Genomic DNA, 10274 nt, shown 5'->3' on the forward strand with positions numbered 1-10274 from the left:
CCACACGTTGGAGACTGCCAACAACAGAACAGTATCCTGGGAACAGATTACTGACCATCTTAACTCTTTGAGACTAACCACTGGTGGGTTTGTGTGTGTGTGTGTTGTGTGTGTGTGTGTGTGTGTGTGTGTGTGTGTGTGTGTGTGTGTGTGTGTGTGGTGGTTGTGTGTGTGTGCGTGCAAGCGGAAATTTGTTTTGCCATGGTTACTATTGCATTGTAACTATACCTTTTTTGTAATGAGTCAGAGGTGTTACCAAGCTTGTATTGCCTTCAGCCAGGAGGGAGAGTCCAACCCAACCATTTGGTCTGCAAGTTAGATCAGGTTAGTTAGAGAGAGCTGTGGCTCAGACAGGTTAGACAGCTGTGGCACCATAACACCAGTCCAACAGGGACTCAATTTATCTCACCTCTGTAGAAAGAAACAGGAGAAGCCGGGAGAGGCTGAAGTCTGCTGAAAGCTGGAGTTTGCTATTCCAAAAGGAATGTCTGTTCACTTCTGTTGGACTTAGGAGTGCTGCCTTAATGGCTAGAATAGTTATCAAGGGCCACCCTTACACAACACTAGGGTTGCGTCCCAAATGGCACCCTTTTCCTTATATAGTGCACTGCTTTTGACCAGAGCCCTATGGGTGCCGTTTGAGACAGAGACGACTTCAGTTTATTAAAGTGATTTCACCTCATATGACATTCTTCTGCTGTGAGTCATGAAAGAGAGACTTCAAAGATTTCACATGGATAGAGAAATCAATGTAGTGTGTGGCTGTTTATCTCATTACAGACTTGGCTCTAAGGCTATGGTTATAGTTTGAGTCCACGCTTAGAAGACTGTCAAAGGTGCAGAGTGACTGGGGTCAATGTCAGGATTATTGTAGCTCTGGTCGGTCCAGAGCATTACATGCGTCTTAAAGAAGGCATGTAACGCCCTGGACCAAAGCTAGGGTTATTGCTGCTAATAAAAAGGTTGGTTTTGAGTCCAAGCCTGAGCTACAGTATATGGATAGGGTCAGGGATAGGTGTTACATATACAGTGCATTCAGAAAGTATTCAGACCCCTTGACTTGTTCTACATTTTGTTACATTACAGCCTTATTCTAAAATGTATTAAATTGTTTTTTCCCCCTCATCAATCTACACATAATACCCCATAATGACAAAGCAAAAACAGGTTTTTAGAAATGTGCAAATGTATATATAAAAAACCCGGAAATATCACATTTTCATAACTATTCAGACCCTTTACTCAGTACTTTGTTGAAGCACCTTTGGCAGCGATTACAGCCTCGAGTCTTCTTGGGTGACGCTACAAGCTTGACACACCTTTATTTGGGGAGTTTCTCCCATTCTTCTCTGCAGATCCTCTCAAGCTCTGTCAGGTTGGAGTAGCAGCACATCTATTTTCAGGTCTCTTCAGAAATCTTCAGAAATGTTAGCTGCTTTGGCAGCAGCTAATGGGGATCCATAATAAATTAAAATACAAAGGACATCCAGAGACTTGTCCCAAAGCCACTCCTGCGTTGTCTTGGCTGTGTGCTCTGGGTCATTTTCCTGTTGGAAGGTGAACCTTCGCCCCAGTCTGAGGTCCTGAGTGCTCTGGAGCAGGTTTTCATCAAGGATCTCTCTGTTCTTTGCTCCGTTCCTCTTTCCCTCGATCCTGACTAGTCTCCCAGTCCCTGCCACTGAAAAACATCCCCACAGCATGATACTGCCACCACCATGCTTCACCGTAGGGATGGTGCCAGGTTTTCTCTAGACCTGACGCTTGACATTCAGTCCAAAGAGTTCAACTTGGTTTCATCAGACCAGAGCTGTCATGTGCCTTTTACTGAGGAGTGGCTTCTGTCTGGCCACTCTACCATAAAGGCCTGATTGGTAGAGTGCTGCAGAGATGGTTGTCCTTCTGGAAGATTCTCCCATCTCCACAGAGGAACTCTGGAGTTCAGTCAGAGGGACCATCGGGTTCTTGGGCACCTCCCTGACCAAGGCCCTTCTCCCCCTATTGCTCAGTTTGGCCCGGCAGCCAGCTCTAGGAAGAGTCTTAGGTGTTGCAAACTTCTTCCATTTAGATTCTCATAGCAAAGGGTCTGAATACTGTAAATAAGGTATTTCTGTTTTTTATTATAATACATTTGCAAGAATTTCCAAAAACCTGTTTTCGCTTTGTCATTATTTTAGAATAAGCCTGTAATGTAACAAAATGTGGAAAAAGTCAAGGGGTCTAAATACTTTCCGAATGCATTGTATACTGAACAAAAATGTAAACGCAACATGCAACAATTTGATAGATTTTTACCGAGTATGAGGAAATCAGACAATTGAAATAAATTCATTAGGCCCTAATCTATGGATTTTATATGACTGGGAATACAGATATGCATCTGTTGGTCAGAGATACCATAAAAAAAATGGGCCTCACAATGAGCCTCAGGATCTCGTCACAGTATTTCTGTGCATTCAAATTGCCATCGATAAAATACAATTGTGTTCGTTGTCCGTAGCTTATGCCTACCCATACCATAACCCCACCACCACCAACGTTGACATCAGAAAACCACTCGCCCACACAGCGCAATAAACGTGGTCTGCGGCTTATGGTATAGAAATTAACATCAAATTATCTGGCAACAGTTCTGGTGGACATTCCTGCAGTCAGCATGGCAATTGCACGCTCCCTCAAAACTTGACATCTGTGGCATTGTGTTGTGTGACAAAACTGCACATTTTAGAGTGGCCTTTTATTGTTAACACCACAAGGTGCACCTGTGGAATGGTCATTATGTTTAATACGTTTCTAACAGGGATGTAAACACATTTGTTCACAACATTTTAGAGAAATAAGCTTTTTGTGCGTATGGAACATTTCTGGGATCTTTTATTTCAGCTCATGAAACACTTTACATGTTGTGTTTATATTTTTGTTCAGTYTAGTTATGGCTGAGGTTTCTATTCTTGTCTTGTCTTGGCTTGGATGCAGTCCCTATGCTTGCGTTCCAAATGGCACCCTATTCCCTATATAGTGCACTATTTTTGACCAATGCCCTATAGGCCCTGGTCAACAGTAGTGCACTACATACAGTCTATAAGGAATAGGTTGTCATTTGTGATGCATGCTATGAGTATGCTTTCATGAGATTATTTGGAGCCTGCTACAGTATAAATTGGCTTGTTAATAGTGTGCACCATGTAATGGACACTGTTTGGCTAAAGGATCCTAGCGCCAACATATCGCAATTATTCTGCTAATAAATGTTATGAGATCTTAAAAACATTGCACTCTACTTCAGAACATGTTATAAGCTGTGTTTAGTAGACCACGTTTGTGTTTTCTTCTCTTTTACTTTGAAGCAGAATGGATGTCCTAGATCAGTACTCTCCAACCCTGTTCCCGGAGAGCCCACCCTCCTGTAGGTTTTTACTCCAGCCCTGTTCCCGGAGAGCCCACCCTCCTGTAGGTTTTTTACTCCAGCCCTGTTCCCGGGAGCCCACCTCCTGTAGGTTTTTACTACCCAGCCCTGTTCCCGGAGAGCCCACCCCTCCTGTAGGTTTTTACTCCACACCTTGTTCCGGAGAGCCCACTCTCCTGTATGTTTTTACTCCAGCCTCTGTTCCCGGAGAGACACCCTCCTGTAGGTTTTACTCCAACCCTGTTCCCGGAGAGCCCACCTCCCCTGTAGATTTTACTCCAGCCCTGTTCCCGGAGAGCCCACCCTCCTGTGTTTTCACTCCAGCCCTGTTCTTACGAGTGCTACCCTCCTGTAGGTTTCTTCACTACACCCTGTTCTTAGAGTGCTACCCGCCTGTAGATTTCCACTCTAACCCTGTTCCTGGAGAGTGAACCTCCAGAAGGTTTTAACGCCCAACGCTGTTCCTGAGAACCCACCTCCTGTAGGTTTTAACTCCAACCCCTGTTCCTGACGAGCTACCGTCCTGTAGGTTTTTACTCCAGCCCTGTTCCCGGAGAGCTACCATCCTGTAGGTTTTTACTCCAGCCCTGTTCCTGGAGAGCTACATCCTGTAGGTTTTAACTCCAACCCTGTTCCTGGAGAGCTTACCGTCCTGTAGGGTTTTTACTCCAGCCCTGTTCCCGAGAGCTAACCATCCTGTAGGTTTTTACTCCAGCCCTGTTCCCGAGAGCCCACCCTCCTGTAGGTTTTTACTCCAACCTTGTTCTTAGAGTGCTACCCTCCTGTAGGTTTTCACTCCAACCCTGTTCCTGGAGAGCCCACCCTCCTGTAGGTTTTAACTCCAACCCTGTTTCTGGAGAGCCACCCTCCTGTAGGTTTGAATGCCAACCCTGTTCCTGGAGAGCGACCCTCCTGTAGGTTTTAACTCCAACCCTGTTCCTGGAGAGCCACCCTCCTGTGGGTTTTAATGCCAACCCTGTTCCTGGAGAGGCACCCTCCTGCAAAACCTAAAGGAGGGTAGCTCTCCAGGAACAGGGTTGGAGAGCCCTGTCCTAGACAGTAGATGATCAGATAAATCACACACAAGGTCTGCTGTGTTGTTTTCTATTCAGAAACACCATGGTAACTACAGTAATAAAATATATGATTTCTCGTTAGTGGTTTACTGTAATGGTCATAAAAGAAGACTAGTGATCTTAGATTAGAATAGATTAGATACATTTAGATTTGATGATCTACACACCAATATACTGTAGATTTATCTTGAAAATATATGGACTCAATATAGACAACCAAAAAACTAAACTAGAATCCAAACCAGCAGCTACAGTACTAGACAACAACCCAACAACAGCATACAACTCTCTAAGAATGCTGGCAGCCAGATCTTCCAATGGTTTTAATATGCTTGTAGCATCTGCTGTAAATAGTACCCAGATTTAGAAAGTGTGTGAGATCACAGACAGCTCTGCTATGGACACAACAGGCAGGTGTACACTATTTAAAGAGCTGGATCCTTGACCTGGACATGGTCTGTCACTGTGTGCGTGCGTGCGTGCGTGCATGTGTGTGCACATGTGTTCTGGGGTGGGGTGCTGGGGCTTGGTAGAGTGCACACAGACAGGTGGTCTGCTCTTCTCTACTCTATGTAGGTGGCCTCTGGTCTGAGCTGGGGAGGGGACACCGGGGGACAGCTCTCACATACCACCAGCAGCAGCAGGCCGGATGGGGTTCTGTTGCTGCTCCCAAGTCTTTTGATCTTCTTTTGATTCCTTCTTCTGTCTGACCTGAAATACGAGCCCTGGTTCTTGTCGGTGGTTCCCATCATTTTGTTTTAATTAAACCCTGAGTGAGGCAGGGTTTTGGTCTGCCCCTGCACTGTTCTCCAGTGGAGTGTGTCTGTGCAGTCTCAGGTTCCACACCCTTTTATTTTAACTGACACTGCATCTGCACTGGATATACCCATGGCTGCTACAACGCTGACCAAAAAATGGGAGACGTGGGAACACTTGCAGATGGAAAACATGTTGCTCCTTTTTCCTTTTCTCTGCCTCCCTCTATCTCCCTCCTCTCTCTTTCTCTCCATATCGCTCTCTCTCTCTCTGTCCCCGATGCATGCATGGGAAATGTTTGGGACTGAGGCTGCGATGCTGGAGAGGTTTATTTTCTAGTCCCCTTCTTTATGTCATTTCACAGCTGTGGTTTTTCATGTCATCTTGGGTCTCCTTGTCCCTTCTACAGCCTAAGAGGAGGCGTGCTCCTTCTCACTCCCCAGGTACAATGTTTATTGAATTAATGTTATTACACATTTTACTCTGTGAAACATCAGCATCCCAAAGCCAGCACTCACTCAGTTGTGTTCCAGAGAAGAGTGTTTACGTTAGCAGACCCAGCAGGCCCACAGCAAACCACAAGGGGATTTTAAGAGACCCATGAGCGTAGACACACACATGCCCAGTTCACATCTGCAATAGGGACAGAAGACAGACAGAGAAACAGGTGGTCTGGTCACTACACGTCTGTACTCCCATTGCTGTTATATAGCCGCCATGAGAAATAACATTCTGTTTTCCGATTACAATTTGTATTATACTTCAGGAACTGACAGAATAGATTCTAGAACATGATGTGTTCTAGAACAAGTGATGCATGTAATCACTGAAGGAAGATCTGATAGATACTCATTAGTGGTGTATGTGTAATGTGGACCAGGTTTGTTCAGCGATCCTCTTTTGCCACGCTGATCTACTGCTTGTTTTCTCAGGTTGCCAGGTGCTTTAGAGATATCTTCACATTTAGTATGCTCTCCAGAAATAGATGAAGTGGCTCACTGTGTTCCTAGCTCAGTGGAGTGGAATCACTAGGCTACATCTAGGAGAGAGAGAGTTCCTGTCCATCATGCCTTTTCACAAAGACTTCTCTCACGCTCCTCTTTCTCTCTCCTCACTCCAGCAATGTGAGTAATAGGCATACAGTGTGTTTGTTTGTGCTTGCTGGGTTCTGTACTTAACCCACAGTATTTTACAAGGGCATGCTGTTATAATGCAAGCAATGCGAAACGGTATATATGAATAATGAACAGGCTCTCAACCACCCATGCCTGGGAGAAATCCTCTGATCACCAACTCCTTCACAAGACCAGGATGCTGTGAATCAGCAGGAGAGCTGAAGAACCTGGAAGCTTTAGCAGCAGGAGATCCAGGGGGGGCATGCCTGGCCACCCAGAGACTCTAACCCCTCACCTCTAACCCCACCTCACCACAGGAACAGGCCAAGAGGCCACATTTGATAAAGCTCTACATGTAGTCCTCCAGTGCCATTGTGAGCCTTACTCAGATGCCAAGATTACACGTTTCTTCATAGAGAGAAACCATGCTGGGATATGTGGATGGACACATGCTTGGCACTGCAGGGGGCTTGACACTAAGTACCTTAGCCACAGGTTAATTCCAGTGTCATGTTGTGTTTTAGATGCAAAGAGTGTGGTCATTTTGGAGTGGAGGGATGATCGGTAAATATCAAGCTTTGTTATATTAGATATGTGTCATCAACCTATTAATACTGCTACTGTGACCTCTCTATCAGGATTTAAAATCGTTCTCTTCTCCTCAGTTTTAATTGGCCATGACTAAAGATACATGTGTGGGTTAGCAGTGTGGCACTGTGCTCAACATGCTCGAAACAAACAGTCCCTGCTTCAAGATCAATATGTCTCTGCTGTTTTGCAATAGTTCCCTTGGTCTTAAAGGGATGAAAAAGCACTCTGGATCAGGATCGGGGAAAGGTCTAAAAACAAACAACACATTTTTTTTAAATGAAAACTAGCTTTAAAAAAAACGACATCAAATAACTATCTCCCCATTTAAATAGAAACCCAGGTCTGGGTTTGTGCACACACACCCGGTCGGGATCCTATTCCCCTCCTGCTATCCATCCAGAGTCAATCAATGTGTCCCAAATGGCACCCTATTTCCGGTATAGTGCACTACTTTTGACTAGGGCTTGGCCAAAAATAGGGCACTATGTAGGGAATATGGTTCCATTTGGGACAGTCTATGAGCTCTGTGTTGTTCCAGCTGAATTCCATACGCCTGAAAATACATCACTCTGACAGAGGCCAAATTGAGTTTAAATGGCTATTTGGAATAAAATTATTTCGGTCATCAATTCCTTTTGAAGGGTTCAGCCATCATTTCTGTAGAGAGGGAGGGAAGGTTAATTGTATCCATAGGGAAGTCCACTTGTGTTTTATGGCCTGGAAAGCACTGAGAACATTAATTAATGGTCATTGGTCCGTGTTAGAACATGTGAATTTAATCAGCCGGTTGCTCTTACAGTAGGAGGCTATAGGAGCAGAGAGAGGCTTGGGAAATGTTGGGAGGGAGATCTGAACTTCTGATGAAGGTGGATGGGAGGTGGTCTAGCTGAATGTCTGAAACTCCAGAGACGGAGCAGGTGGGCCCATGTTTGCTTAGTGCCTGGGCCAGGCCAGAGCAGGGAGGGCCTGTGTGGGCTGGGCAGGACAAGGCTCCCTGCTATGGGTCAGTGCGTGCCAGTATGGCCTCCTGGGTGCCTGGCTGGCTTTTAGGACTTTTAGGAGTGTCATCATTGCTGGAGGCCGTCATTAATTATCTCCCTATGAGCAGAGGTCAACTAGGTCTTTATACCTCTAAGCCACTATCCAAGAACAGTCCAGAGGTCAACTAGGTTCTCACACCTCTAAACCACTACCCAAGAACAGTCCAGAGGTCAACTAGGTCCTCATAGTTGCTGTGTATATATTCCTGTGTATATCAAGAATGGTCCACCACTCAAAGGACATCCAGCCAACTTGACACAAATGTGGGAATCTTTGGAATCAACATGGGCCAGCATCCATGTGGAACGCTTTCGACACCTTATAATCCATGCCCCAATGAATTGAGGCTGTTTTGAGGGCGAAAGGGGGTGCCACTAAATATTAGGAAGGTGTTCCTCATGTTTTGWACACTCAGTGTAGGTCCTCATACCTCTAAACCACTACACAAGAACAGTCCAGAGGTCAACTATGTCCTCATACCTCTAAACCACTACACAAGAACAGTCTAGAGGTCAACTAGATCCTCATACCTCTAAATCACTACCCAAGAACAGTCCAGATGTCAACTAGGTCCTCATACCTCTAAACCACTACACAAGAACAGTCCYGAGGTCAACTAGGTACTCAATCTTCTAAACCACTACACAAGAACAGTCCAGATGTCAACTAGGTCCTCATACCTCTAAACCACTACACAAGAACAGTCCAGATGTCAACTAGGTCCTCATACCTCTAAACCACTACACAAGAACAGTCCAGAGGTCAACTCCCTCCCCCCCATTACACTGCTGCTACTCTCTGTTGTTATCATCTATGCATAGTCACTTTAATAACTCTACCCACATGTACATATTACCTCAACTAACCGGTGCCCCCGCACATTGACTCTGTACCGGTAACCCCCTGTATATAGTCTCGCTATTGTTATTTTACTGCTGCTCTTTAATTGCTTGTTACTTTTATTTCTTATTCTTATCTGTATTTTATTTTTTWATTTTATTTTTTAAAACTGCATTGTTGGTTAGGGGCTCGTAAGTAAGAATTTCACTGTAAGGTCTACACCCGTTGTATTCGGCGCATGTGACTAATAAAATGTGATTTGATTTGATTTGATTTGAACTCGATTCTCATGCCTTTGGACCACACCAGTCACAGGGCCTTTTCTCAATTGGATTTGCTAAACTCCGTTGTCTTCTGTCCTCTCTCGCCTCCTTTTGAAAAAGGTCAAAGGTAATGGAGGATAGGCGGCTAGGCGGCTAGGAAAGGGAATGTGGATGAGAATGCGTTTGTATGAAATGAGACTCCTTCTCCACATCAGGCAAATTACGTTTACAGGATGGATCCCAAAATAAATGTGTAAAGTGAACAAAATCATTTAAGTTAGTTTCACAAAACATTTTATTGTTTTTAAACGTGTGCATGCTTTTCTCCTCCGACAAAACAAAAGCTGATTCCAAGGGCGTGTGGCAGATTTCAAAACGTTTCCACGAAGGACTCAGATAAGATACACATGAATATCCTCGATGAAAGGTGGCTATAAAGCAGGGGAGGACGCTCTTCCGTTTGCCTACTAATGAAATGGCATCTCCTTGAACACTTATCGGTTTCTGGGTCACGGAGGAGAGAAGACGAAGGAGAGAGGGTGGAGAATAGACTTTTGCCCAAATGACAAAAGGCCCAGAGCTGCTGCCAGGTCTTCAGACCACAACACTACTCACTGGTCACAGTCCAGGACTGCTGCAGGGGTCAACTAGCTGCTCATGGCTCTATAGACCACAACACTAGTCTAAGACTCACAGTCCAGGACTGCCTGCTGCCCCTGTCCAACCCCTCCACAGTCACATGTGACCCATAACCAACCACACAGTGAGGATACTGAATACAATTCAGGCTTTATACATTTTTGGCTTAAGAGGTTGTTTTGGTCATGCTGATGCTGTTCTCTGAGCAATGCTGAATAAAGACCTGGCCTCAGAGTCAGCAGCGTGGCCTGGAGTCACTCCTCAGTGCCCCTGTGAGCCCTTCTGTCTCCTGCCCCAGTGCCCCAGTCAGCCTCCTGTCCTGTCTCCATGCCCTAGCTCCAGGCAGGCTGGCACGTTGGCTGGTCTCACCCTGTCAGGCAGCCTCCCAGGCTGGCCAAAGCTCGGCCAGCGGAGTGTGGCTGGGTCAAGCACCAGCAGCACCCAGTGAGCCAGTCAGCATCCATCGCTGCCCAAAGAAGGCAACCCTCTGTGGGGCTTTAATCTGCTGTTTGGCACCGGCCTGGGCTGAAGATGCTATGGCTTCGTGCTC

This window comes from Salvelinus sp. IW2-2015, linkage group LG16, assembly GCF_002910315.2.
Source record: "Salvelinus sp. IW2-2015 linkage group LG16, ASM291031v2, whole genome shotgun sequence".
In the NCBI taxonomy this organism is placed as follows: Eukaryota; Metazoa; Chordata; class Actinopteri; order Salmoniformes; family Salmonidae; genus Salvelinus; species Salvelinus sp. IW2-2015.